The following is a 13,577-nucleotide window of genomic DNA, read 5'->3' as shown; positions in this document are numbered from 1 at the left end:
TCCCAGAAGGCGACCCAGCCTCGGAAGCCTCCCCCAAGAAAGATACGAGATAGCCGACTCCAGGAAGCCGGCCCCAAGAGGACCGACTCCCAGAAGCCGGCCATGAAGAAAGCCGACTCCCAGAAGCCGGCCATGAAGAAAGCCGGCTCCCAGGAGCCGGCCAAGACTGCACCCACTAAGACTGTACCCACATAACGGCGATAGGATGGGGCGTGGCCGCAGTACAGCCCACTACCCCCGAATCCCAGAACTGGCATGGCCACAGGGCGCCGTACGGGCCAGCCATCCCCCGTCCGGCGCGGCACTGTAGCCGTGTTGGCCTTGATGTCACCCACGACAGGTGCCAGTACGGCCCGCAGGCGGCGGGCCCCTTTCGCCAGAGAGACACCCGAAGGCGGCCTGGCCTCCTCTAGTCGGCCAGGGGTGTGGCCGGCTACGTCCCTCCCTCGAAACATGTGCCTCATTAAGAAGACAAGACGAGGTAAGGCTACAGTGAGAGCCCGCGAGGCGGCGACACTGTAGCCACGCTTACCTCGACAAAGACCTCGTCATCAGAGGCGAGGCGACAGTAACCAGCCGCCGACAAAGCCCCCAAGCGGTGGGGCCGGCCTGCCGGCCAAGAGGCCGGCAGCCGGCGGGACCCACCAGTCGGCGGTTGCCAATGACCGGCGGAGAAGCCGGCGAGCATAGACGCTGACGGCTGGGACCCGCGCCCAGCCGGATTACCATTGTACCCCTGGGGGGTAGGCCTATATAAACCCCCCGGGACACCCATGCAAAGGGTTGATCTCATAGAATTCCACACACCACATAGAGAGAAAAGGAGAGCTAGCCTTGCCCTTCTTCTTCCTCTAGCCAAACAGCTCAAGGAGCGCTTGTAGCTACTCGTATTGATCTAGTGATCATGCGGAGACCCCGCAGAGCAGGACTAGGGGTGTTATCTCCACGAAGAGCCCCGAACCTGAGTAAGATCCGCCGGCGTGCATGTCTTCGCCTCATCCCGTTTCCAGGCACCGGCGAGGTTTTACTGGCACCCACAATGATAAGCCACCCGTTGGCATATGTCGTACCTACCACCCGACATTTGGCGCCCACCGTGGGGCGAGGTGCACCATCGTCCAGGGACCTGTTTTGGACGGGAACCCTCTTCCTCCCCCGCGAGCGCAGCCAGCCTGCTGCGCCCGATGGCGCTTGCCCCGACACGCTGCAAGGCGTCGACGATGCCTGCGCAGCGAGCTGCTTCGCCGATCTTCTTGGCGAGACTCGCATCTCCGACGAGCCCGCGTCCGACGCGGGCACGGACTACCCCGAGAGCCGCCTCGTCAGCCTCCTCGACCAGCTTCACGTCTCCAGCGAGCTTGCTATGGACTTGGAGTCGGTCGGCTCCACCGACCCAATGCTTGTCGACTCCGACACGGCATCGCTCGACACCTACCCCTCCGACGTGGTAGTCTTCAACGACCCTCTCCCTCGAGCTGACAGCGGCAGCAGCGCTGTCGCTGAGGTGCTGGTCATCAGCCACGTCGCCGACTTGGGTGAGAATGCCCACGACACCCTACAAGTGGTGATGCATGACTTGTCCGTCCCCATCCCGGCCGACGCCGACGCCGAGACCCTGGAGGCACGCCGCCTCGCCCTCATCGCGGAGGGCCAGAAGATAGCCTCCATGAGACGCCTCACCGAGGCTCACCAGCACGAAGTCGACCGCGCCGCCTCACGGCGGGCCGAGCCGAGCCGGCCTCGTCAAGAAGAGCGCCGCGGCCCTCGCCAGCATGCTGGGGGCAGACCGCCCCGTCTACGCCACACCGCTCGAGAATCTGCGAGCCGCTCAGGCGGCCGCAGAAGAGCTGAACGGGCTGGGGGCTGATGAGCTCCCCTACATGACAAGGCGCATCCAGCAGCTGATCGACGCGGCCGCAGAACGGCATGAAGCCGGCGCCCGCGCTGAGAGTCCTCCCCCACGCCGAGAGCCCGCCGCGACATTCCGGTCGCCGACTGTGAGCGGCACCCGCGCAAGGAAAGACAAGGAGCCGGCTGCTAGCCACAGCCGGACTCGAATCACCATCGAGCGTGACGCGGAAGGCCGCCCTCGAGCAATGGAGCGCCAAGGCAATCCGCCTCCTCCCCCGCCTCGTGGGGAGAGACGTCCCACCCCGCCGCCTGTCACGCATCCGACTCTCGGTGGCCGACTAGGCCACCGCGAAGGAGTCGGCGAGAACGACGCCCGCCACCGGATCGACCGCCTAGCTCGATCCCTGGCGCTAGAAGAAGAAGACGATGTCGGCCCGCCATGCTTTGGCCCCCGTGTCCGCGCCGAGCCCTTCCCCAAAGGGTTCTCGCTCCCCAGAGACACGCCCAAGTACAACGGCTCTGTGAAGCCGGAAGATTGGCTCATCGACTACTCTACCGCTGTCAGTATAGCGAACGGCAACAGGCGCGTTGCCGTGAAGTACGTGCCTCTCATGCTGCAAGGCACGGCACGCAACTGGCTCAACAGCCTCAAGCCCTACAGCGTCAACAGCTGGCTGGACTTCACGGAAGTCTTTGTCCGCAACTTCACCAGCACGTACAAGCGGCCTCCCAAGCCCCGCCAGCTCTCCTTATGCGTCCAAGGGCCCAGCGAGTCGACCCGCGACTACCTCACGCGGTGGGCCGAGCTCCGCAACTCCTGCGAGGGGGTGCACGAGGTTCAAGCCATCGAATACTTCACCGCTGGGTGCCGAGAGGGCACCCTCCTCAAGCACCGACTCCTCTGCGACGAGCCGGCTACCCTCAACGAGCTGCTGGTCATTGCAGACAAGTACGCCACAGCCGACTCCTCGATGAAGACCGAGCTCCGAGTGGACGCCTCTAGGAAGGTGCTCACTCCGGCTCCTAAGACGCCGGCTGGCGACTCCAATCGGCGCCCCTACCAAAACGACCACAAGCGCAAGGCCCCTATGCCGCCTTCCACCAGTCGGCAGGTGGCCACAGTCGAAGAGGAGCAGCCCGAAGAATGGCCCGCTCCCAAGAAGAAGGGCGGCAGGCCGGCTTGGCAGCCGGCCTTCTCCTACGAGCAGACTCTCGATGCCCCCTGCAAGTTCCACAGCGGCACGAAGCCGTCCAATCACACGACCCGAAAGTGCCGCTGGCTCACACGGATCTCCAAGGGCGAGGAGCTGGTGCCGCCTCCGCCTCCCGGCCCGCCGCCTCCAGCCCCCCAGCAGTCGGCTGCTCGACCAGCAGTCGGAGCCATTCAAGATGAGTTCCCTGATGAGCACGCCGCCTACGTCGTCTTCACGAGCCAGGTTGAAGACAGTGCAGCCGGCGCCGACAGCACCAAGAGGTGAACGCAGTCGCCTCCAGCAACCCCGAGTTCATGCATTGGTCCGAAAGGCCTATCAACTGGAGTCGGGCCGATCACCCAGAGGTGATGCCGTCCCCTGGCTCCTACGCATTGGTGTTGGATGTCACCCTCGCAACGGAGAGGCGGGCTGCCCGATTCTCCCGCGTTCTGATTGATGGCGGAAGTAGTATCAACATACTGTACCGCGATACCATGGAGAAGTTGAACCTCAAGGCGAAGCAGCTCATGCCAAGCCGGACCGTGTTCCATGGCATCGTACCCGGCCTGTCCTGTTCCCCGATCAGCAAGATCAAGATGGATGTTCTCTTCGGAGACAAGGATCACTTTCGCCGAGAAGCAATCTGGTTTGAGGTAGTGGATCTGGAAAGCCCTTACCACGCCTTGCTTGGCCGACCTACTCTGGCCAAGTTCATGGCTGTGCCCCACTACGCCTACCTGAAGATGAAGATGCTGAGCTCGAAGGGGATCATCACTGTAGCCGGCGACTACGAGAAGTCCATCGAGTGCGCTACAGCCAGCAGCCAGCTGGCCGAGTCCCTCGTAGTGGCAGAAGAGAAGAAGATGCTGGAGTGAGTTGTGGCCATGGCCGGCAAGCAGCCGGCCTTGTCCCCCAACCCCAAGGAATATGATGCGCAGGGCTCCTTCTAGCCGGCCAAGGAGACGAAGAAGATACCTCTGGACCCGCAGAACCCGGAGGGGTTTGCAGTCATTGGTGCAAACCTGGACAGTAAATAGGAAGGCGAGCTCGTCGACTTCTTCCGTGAGAATCGAGACATCTTTGCATGGTCCCCAAAGGACATGCCGGGTGTTCCAAAGGATTTCGCCGAGCACAAGTTACACGTCCGAGCCGACGTGAAGCCGGTCAAGCAGCCTCTCCGCCGACTGTCAGAAGAGAAGAGAATAATCGTAGGAGAAGAGATAGCCCGGCTCCTTGCCGCCGGCTTTATTATGGAAGTATTTTTCCCAGAGTGGCTTGCCAACCCAGTCTTGTTGTTGAAGAAGAACAACAAATGGCGTATGTGTATAGACTACACTAGCCTCAACAAGGCCAGCCCCAAAGATCCGTTTGCTCTGCCACGGATTGATCAAGTGATAGACTCCATAGCCGGATGCGAGCTGTTGAGTTTCTTGGATGCCTACTCAGGATTCCACCAGATTAAGTTGGACCCAACAGACCGCCTGAAGACCGCCTTCATCACACCATTCGGAGCTTTCTGTTACCTGACTATGACATTCGGCTTGAGGAATGCCGGTGCCACTTTTCAGCGTTGCATGCAGAAATGCCTCCTCAAGCAACTCGGCAGAAATGCCCACGTCTACGTAGACGATATTGTGGTGAAGACAGAAAAGCGCGGCACCCTGCTGGAAGACCTCAAAGAAACATGTGCCAACTTGCGCCAATTCCAGATCAAGCTCAACCCCGAGAAATGCGTGTTCGGAGTACCAGCCGGCCAGCTTCTAGGCTTTCTGGTCTCCGAACGCGGCATTGAGTGCAACCCTGTGAAGATCAAGGCCATTGAGAGAATGGAGATTCCCACCAAGTTGCGAGACGTACAAAAGTTCACCGGGTGCCTGGCCTCCCTAAACCGCTTTATCAGCCGGCTAGGAGAGAAGGCTCTCCCCCTGTACCGACTCATGAAGAAATCCACTCATTTCGAGTGGAATGACCAAGCAGACCAAGCCTTCCATGAGTTGAAGAAGATGCTGACCACTCCACCTGTCCTGGCGGCGCCGACTGAGAAGGAGCCCATGCTCCTCTACATTGCCGCAACTAGCCGAGTGGTCAGTACAGTCGTCGTGGTCCAGCGCCCAGAAGAAGGCCGAGCCCACCTAGTCCAGAGGCCGGTATATTATCTAAGCGAAGTACTCTCCAGCTCAAAGCAAAACTACCCACACTACCAGAAGATGTGCTATGGAGTGTACTTCGCCGCCAAGAAGCTGAAGCCCTACTTTCAAGAGCATCCCATCACGGTCGTATGCACCGCCCCGCTTGCCGAGATCATAGGCAGCCGGGATGCATCCGGCCGGGTGGCTGAATGGGCCATTGCACCTGCTGGAAGAAGGCCGGCTGTTAGGACTCAGCCGGTCCGCCATCTACTAGCAGGTTTGCGCCGTTACCACAACAGGAAGGTCAAGCCAAGATCCTTCCAAGAGGGCGACCTTGTGCTTCGGCTGATCTAGCGAACAGCCGGCCAACACAAGCTCTCGGCCCCTTGGGAAGGCCCTTTCGTCATCAGCAAGGCACTAGGCAACGACTCCTACTACTTGATCGACGCACAAAAACCAAGAGCACGCAAGAGGGGTGATTCCGGCAAGGAGTCAGAGCGACCATGGAACGCAAACCTCCTGAGAAGATTTTACAGTTGAAAGCAGTATGTATCATGCTACCGTTTTTTTAAATATGAGACAAACGGCCCCCCGAGGCACACTTGGGAACTGCCCTCCTTTACCTATGAATGACGAGTGTCATACTCATGAATGTATTATTACATTTGATTTTTTGTCTGGCACCGGGTTCGACTAATCGGCCTGGGGACTGGCCGCCTTAAGTTATATTAAAAGTTCTACCTGAAGTCAGACAAGTAGTGTGCCGGCACCCGAGCCCTCTCTTGTCGAAAGTCGCAGCTCGAAGAACCGACTGTCCGACTGGCAAGAGCCAAAGGCAGAAAGGATGCCCACACGAAAAACGGCTAAGGACCAACGAACTTATATAACGCAAAGACGGCCTCTAACCACGCCTACCAGCTGTCAAAACAGCCGGCTTGCCAGCCTCCCAATCACGTCGCTATAATCCAACAAAGCTAGAGTACTTGCCCTCCCAAGCACTTCCCCAGCCACAGATTGCAGAGCAGCTGTCCGGCTGGGAAGGCGGCAACCAAGGGAGGGCGGCAAAGGAAACAGCCGAAGGATGAAAAGCAAAGAACAAGGGAAAGCCAAACGCATGCATAATTATATTTACACATAAGGCCCCCAACAGGCCGGCAGTCGATATAGTTCGAATACACCCCCAGTGGGTGGAATTGTGCAAACTTAACAAAATACTGTTCCAAGAATGGTGAAACAGGAAAGTAGAGGCAGCAGACTAGACTAAGGGCGTAGCAGGGGAGCCGGGCTGGTCGGTGGAGACGGCGCCGCCGGCTGGAGGAGTGGCCGGCTGGCAGGTCTCGGCTTGATCATCACCGGCTGCAGGCGGTGCACCCACGTGTGCCTTGTTGCTGGAGGCACGGTCAAGCTGAGGCTGACCGACCGCTCCACTATCTTGCGTGGCGTCTTCACCCTCCTCCTCCTCCTCCTCGCCCTCGTCACTGGAGTCGATCTCCTCCGCCGAGTCCTCGCCGTCTGCCGGGTTCAGCCCGAACCACTCCTCCGGCTGGGCAATGCCGTTGTCGTCCACCTCAGGAGTGAAGGCACTGGTGTCGGTGTAGTCGGCAATCGCCGAAGCCCGCTGGATGATAGTCGGCCGCGCCGGCTCCAGCTCCGTGTCGGCCTCCTGCCGCCAGGTGGCCAGCTGGTCCAGACTCAGCTCGGGATACCAGGCCTTGGCGAACTCCAGCGCCCGCCTGGCGCTGGACCGAGCCACAGAAGTCTTCCAGGCCTCAAAGCGGCCGACCGCCACCTCCAGCCAGTCGGCAGTCCGACTGGGGGTGCGGGGAATCACCTCACCAGGCCAGAGAGCGGCCAACACCTGCGCCCCAAGACGCTGAAGCCGGCGGAGCATCCAATGAGCCGGCTGGAGGCGGGCCTGAATCGCCAAGAGCTGCTCCTCCAGCGACCGGCGAGCGTTCGGCGCGATCTTGGCGCCAGCCTGCCTTCGTGCCTCGCGGTGGGCCTCGACGACCTGGTTGGCGGCGGTAGAGTAGCCAGGGAAGTACTCTGCGCAAGAAAGAAAGAGAAAGAAGAGAAAAACACCAAGTCAGAAAATGAGCCAAACGGCAAGCGGCAAGCAAGGACGAAGAAGAAGGCGGCCTACCGTCAACCAAGTCTTCGATCTGGCCATACCCGTTGATCAGCGTCTGCTTCGCTTCGGCCCAGCTGGCCGCCTCTGTCTCATACTCGGCTTGGAGGGCAGCCTCGCTGTCCTGCACCGCCTTCAGGGCCGCCTTGTGGCTCTTCTCCTGGTCGGCCAACCTCTTGGCCAGGCGGTCACGCTCCTGTGCCAAGGCATCAAACTCGGCCTCCTTAACAGGGAGGGCGGCCTGAGCGCCACCCAGCTACTCCCTCAGACTGGCGTTGGCCGCTACAGGGATGGCAGAAAAGAAAGAAGCAATACGAAGAAGTCATCAAGGAAGATCCGACCCGACTCCTCAGTAGTCGGCCCGAATCTCGGGGACTACACCCAGTGGGTGCGCTGACGCGCCCCCACGTAAGATAAAAGACGAAGCACTTACCCCGGCTCTCAGATAGGTCAGCATTCTTCTGGGTTAGCTCCCGAGCCTGGGAGTTGAAGGCAGCCGCGCGGAGGTTGTGGTAGTCCTACAAAGTCAGGCAGAGGAGCGAATGAGAACAAGATAGCAGAACAAAGCCCGCTAAGAAGTTCCAAGCCGACTGCTCAGCAGCCTACTCGGAACTCGGGGACTACACCCAATGGGTGCGCTGACGCGCCCCCACGGAAGAAACCAAGATAAAAAAGCAAAAATAGGAAGACTAACCCGAATGGCCGCCCGCGTCGCAAGGAACTCGTCATTGTATTTCCTCAGCGCCGGAGCCTGGGACTGAAGCCGGTTCCGGACGTCCTGCGCTGCCACGTTCATCACAGCCGTCCCTCCACCCGGCGTCCACCCCGAGCTGGCGCTGGCCGCCTCCACGTCCTGGGCCGACGAACTGGGGCCCGCGGCTTTCTGCGGGTCCGATGCGGCCTTCCCCGTGCACTGGCGCGATGGCGACCGGACCACCAGGTCCGTCCTCGCGGCCGGCTAGCCCCCAGCTGATTGCGCAGGTGGCACGTTAGGCCGGCCGCCTTGAGCCGCCCCAGTCGGCGGGGCCGGTGCCGTCTCCCTCTCTGGGACGACGACGTCGTCTTCCCTCTCCAATCCCGGCTGGTCGCCGCCGGCTTCCTCTGGCGGGGGCTCCGGGACCTCGGGCGCTGCGACACGCAGAGGGGTGACGAGCAAGGCCCCCTCCACTGTTGCCACAGCCGCTGCCTCCGCTTGGGCCTTGGCCGCTGCGTCGGCGCACGCCTTCGCCGCCTCCTCCTCCTGTGCCGCCTTGGCGGCAGCCTACCTCAACTCCTCCGCCTCCCGCTCCTCCCGCGCGTCTCGCTTCGTCGCCGCCTGAAGCTCGGCGCGGGGGTCCACGCGGCGGGTGCTCCCGGATCCTCCCGGCGATCCAACGACGGAGGCGGCAGCAACCTGCTCGCGCGAAAGCGGAGCCCTGATTTTTTGAGAAAGGGCAAGGATTCAGAAATCACCAAGAAAAGTAGAAAGAATGTACAAAGGAATATACACTTACGCCGACACCATCTGCGGCTGCTTTACCACCTTGTGGAAGCGGGCCGCCTTCGCGGCCGCCTCATCCCGCCTGGTCGCCGCTGCTCCGCCCTTGGGCTTCTTCGGCCGGCTCCCGAACAAGCCCGACGCGGCACGACGCTTTTGCCCGCCGCCCCGAGCAGGCGGTGCGGCGGAGGAACCCGCGCCGTGGCCGGACGCTAGCTGGCGGCGTGGGACGATTTCCGCCTCGTCGTCATCCGGCCAGTCATCGAAACTGGCTCCAAGCCCGGAGCCGCCTGCTTCGCCGCCACCCGCCTCGGTGTTGTCATCCATGGCGGCCGCCCCCAAGTCGTGGTCCTCCAGGTCATGCTCCGCCCGGTCGGGGAGGAATCGGCGCTCCGCCTCCGACCCGGCTACAGGTCGAAGGAGAGGGCTCTGCCAAGGCGTGCCGACTGGTCAGAGACGGCCAGAAGGAATTCGGCGACAAAACTAAGAAAAGAAAAGGAAAAGGAGAACTTACCGTGGGCGGAGGATGTGCACGGGAATATGGCTCCTTACCAAACCGCCACTCTGCGGAGAGCTTGCAGTTCGCAAGGTAATTCACCATGTGGGCCACCTCGTCGTGCGGCATGTCCTTGGTGCACATCCGACTCGGATCGAGCTGGCCGCTCATCTGACAAATCAGGTGAGGGCGGCTCTGAAGCGGAAGTACCCGGCGCGCAACGAACGCGGCCAGCAATTCGGACCCAGTCAGGCCCTCCGACTGGATCATCACCCGCAGTCGGGCGATGGCCGCGGCTCCAGCCGGCGTCAGCGTCACGGCCCGATAGGACCATTGGGGCCGCCTCCCAGCCGGTGGGCCAGCTACGTAAGCCGGCAAGTTGACGTAGTCACCTTGTGGGGCGACGTTATTCGCGTAGAAATATGACTTCTGCCAGCGCTTCACCGACTGGATTAACGTGATGACAGGGAAGGGGTTGTCGGCCTCCAGCCTCCGCATCGCGATGAAGGCGCCGCTCTGGGCCGGCACGCCCTGCATGCGGGTGCCCAGCTTAGATTGGAAGAACTCCTCCCGGAGCTCGAGGGTGGGGAGAACACCAAGGAAGCCTTCGCACAAGGTGACGAAGGCAAACAGCAGCACCACCGTGTTCGGGGTGAGGTGGTGCGGCTGGAGTTGATAGAAGTCGAGGAAGGAGCGGAAGAAAGCGCTCGCCGGCAAGCCGATGCCGCGCAGGAAATGCGAGCGGAAGACTACCCGCTCGCCTTCCTCCGGCTCCGGCGTGATCTCCTTCGCAGGCGCGAGACGGACCCGCACCTGGTCCGCGCCGGGCAACCGCCGCGTCTTGCGGAGGAACTCGATGTGGTCCATATGGACGTTGGAGCCGTCCCAGTCCCTGCCGTACTGCATGGTGGCAAGAGGCTGGCAAGAAAGAGTGCGGCGGCGGAGAAAGCACGGCCTCGCGGCGGCAAAGCTGCGGGGCGGAGTGAAGATTGGTGGGACGGCGCGGCGGCGAGTCGCTGCTGTGAGGGAAAGCAGGAGGAAGAAGTTGGCGGAAAGGAGAGGAGCGTGCGAGCGTCTGCCATTTCCCCTCCTCCCCCTACTTATAGCCTCGTGCGGCGAAGCCGAGGAGGCGAGGCGTGGGGAGGAACGTGGGATTAACTGCACCCACTCCCCCACGTCCCGCGATTATTACGCCCTAAACGGCGTGCGGAAACCGCCGCCGGAAGACGTGCGGACAGTTTTGGGCCACAAAGAATCCGCGCCTGGGCCTAGGCGTAGGAGTGGAGGGCCCTCGGCCTGCGGCGACGTCTTATTGCGCGCGTGGGTTGGCAGGCTCTTTTCAGCCAAGGGACGCCACGTGGTTCGCAGGCGGCGAGCGGCCGGCCCACAGCCCGGCACACACGCCAACAGACTCCCGCCCTCCGACTTTCAAAAAATTTCGCCAAGACGGCGCGCCCAATCGAAGCCGGCTCCCAGCTGCTAACTCGTCAAGATAAAAAGCTGACCGAGCTTCTCGACCTCCTCTCAGCCTCGAAGCCCAACCAGCTTCGGGGACTACTGTCGGAGTAAATGGCCACGGGTAGCCTAACCGACTCCCCCTGGCTCTTCGAAAAATTACCAGGCCATTCGAGCCTTCAAGCATACAAAACGTAGGATCGCCTTCCCCCGGCCGAGGGCAATTCCCAGAGGGCGACCCAGCCTCAGAAACCTTCTCCAAGAAAGATACAAGACAGCCGACTCCAGGGAGCCGACCCTGAGGGGACCGACTCCCAGAAGCCGGCCCTGAGAGGACCGACTCCCAGAAGCCGGCCATAAAGAAAGCCGGCTCCCCGGAGCCGGCCGCGAGGAAAGCCAGCTCCCAGAAGCCGGCCAAGACTGCACCCACTAAGACTGTACCCACATGGCGGCGATAGGATGGGGTGTGGCCGCCGTACAGCCCACTACCCCCGAATCCCGGAACAGGCATGGCCACAGGGCACCGTACGGGCCAGCCATCCCCCATCCGGCGTGGCACTGTAGCCATGTTGGCCTCGATGTCACCCACGACAGGCGCCAGTACGGCCCGTGGGCGGCGGGCCTCTTCGCCAGAGAGACATCCGATGGCGGCCTGGCCTCTCCTCGTCGGCCAGGGGTGTGGCCGTCTTCCAATAGCCGGCTACCTCCCTCCCTCGAAGCATGCGCCTCATTAAGGGGACAAGACGAGGTAAGGCTACAGTGAGAGCTCGCAAGGCGGCGACACTGTAGCCACGCTTACCTCGACGAAGCCCTCGTCATCAGAGGCGAGGCAACAGGAACCAGCCGCCGACAAAGCCCCCAAGCGGTGGGGCCGGCCTGCCGGCCAGGAGGGCGGCAGCCGGCGGGACCCACCAGTCGGCGGGCCCCAATGACCGGCGGAGAAGCCGGCGAGCCTAGACACTGAAAGCAGGGACCCGCGCCCAGCCGGATTACCATTGTACCCCTGGGGGTAGGCCTATATAAAGCCGCCAGGGCACCCATGCAAAGGGTTGATCTAATAGAATTCCACACACCACCTAGAGAGAAAAGGAGATCTAGCCTCGCCCTTCCTCTTCCTCTATCCAAACAGCTCAAGGAGCGCTTGTAGCAACTTGTATTGATCTAGTGATCATGCGGAGACCCCGCAGAGCAGGACTAGGGGTGTTATCTCCACGGAGAGCCCCGAACCTGGGTAAGATCTGCCGGCGTGCATGTCTTCGCCTCATCCCATTTCCAGGCACCGGCGATGTTTTACTGGCTCCCACAATGATAAGCCACCCGTTGGCATATGTCGCACCTACCACCTGACAGTAACCCACTGGGGTGACTGTCTCATCATAAGTGATTGATGAGGGATACAAAAGAGCATTAGTTTGACGTACGAACATGCTTAATAGACATATGTAGTATGTATCAAAAACAGGAAGGCATGTCATTATCAAAGGTACAATGTGTAAAGTAAGCAGGTGCGATTTAACCAAATTGGAAGCAATACAAGCTAGAAACCATATGCAACATGCAACCACATTTGACAGCGCGGAGTTAAAGCTCCCTATGATCCCGCGGACGAACTCGACGAACTCACAACGCAAAGAGACACGAGATTTATACTGGTTCGGGCCACCGTTGTGGTGTAATACCCTACTCCAGTGTGTGGTGTGGATTGCCTCTTGGGCTGATGATGAACAGTACAGAGGAAAGAATAGCCTCCTGAGGTTGAGGTGTTCTTGTGCTCTACTAGCTTATGCGTGCGAGGATGGAGTGGATCCAGTTCAAGATCCGATCCCCTGCTACTACGGTGGCTAGACCTATTTATAGGGGCCCTGGTCCTCTTCCCAAATATTGAGCGGGAAGGGAGCCAACAATGGCGGGCAAATTTGAAGGGGGACAGCTAGTATAGGTTATCCTGACAAAAGTGGTCTTCGCGTGCGGAAAGCTCTGGTGGTGACGCCGTCTTGGGCTCCACGATGACCTCCATGTTACCGTCCTTCTGGTCTCGGTCTTGTTGCATCGATATAGCAACCTTTGCCGGATGCCTCGGTACTCCTCGCATGTGCTGGCCTCCTTAGCACCAAAGAGGAAACAAGGACGCTGCGTGCGCTGGCGCCCGCCTGGCGCCCGCCCGGTGCCAATCGTCATGGCTCACGTCACGAGAGCCTCGTGAGGTTTGCCCTGCCTTGATATCTCCACTCCTCGTGAGCCTGCCCGACTAGGCCACTCCTGAGGAGGTCTTGCGTCGTCCGCCTCGCGAGGCTTGGCCCCTCATGAGAGTCTTGGATGCCTTGTTGATGAAGATGGGCCGTACGGCCTGCTGGCTTAGCCACGCTGTGGGCCGCAGGCAGGCAAGTCTGGGGACCCCCGTTCCCAGAACGCCGACAGTAGCCCCCGAGCCCAAGGTGCACTCGGGCTTGGCTTCGCGGCGAAGCCAAGGGCCAAGTTCGGAGCACCGCGGGCCCCAAAAGCCTGCGGCCTCGGTTGACGCGTGGCGGTTGACTGGACATGGGCGTCTCCGCTTCCCCACGCTGCCTCGGCAACTGCACGACTTGACAAGTCCCTGCGACATGCAAGGTAAACCATCATTACCTACGATCGTGGGAGGCGTCGGTTGGCCTTCTCTTGCTATAAATGGGGAGGGGGCGGAGCCCCCGGCGCCCATCTCTTCCTGGCTCGCTTGCTTCTTCCTCCTCGCTCCATTGGTTGCAGTGCCACCCATGGCGCCACAAAGGAAGTTCTCTGCCGCCGAGAAGGGAAAAGCCCCTCGCGAGGGACCCGGCTCCCCGACGCCCAAGCACGGACGCGGCCGTCCGCG

This window comes from Aegilops tauschii, chromosome 7, assembly GCF_002575655.3.
Source record: "Aegilops tauschii subsp. strangulata cultivar AL8/78 chromosome 7, Aet v6.0, whole genome shotgun sequence".
Taxonomy (NCBI): domain Eukaryota; kingdom Viridiplantae; phylum Streptophyta; class Magnoliopsida; order Poales; family Poaceae; genus Aegilops; species Aegilops tauschii.
Note: the sequence above shows the minus strand (reverse complement) of the source record.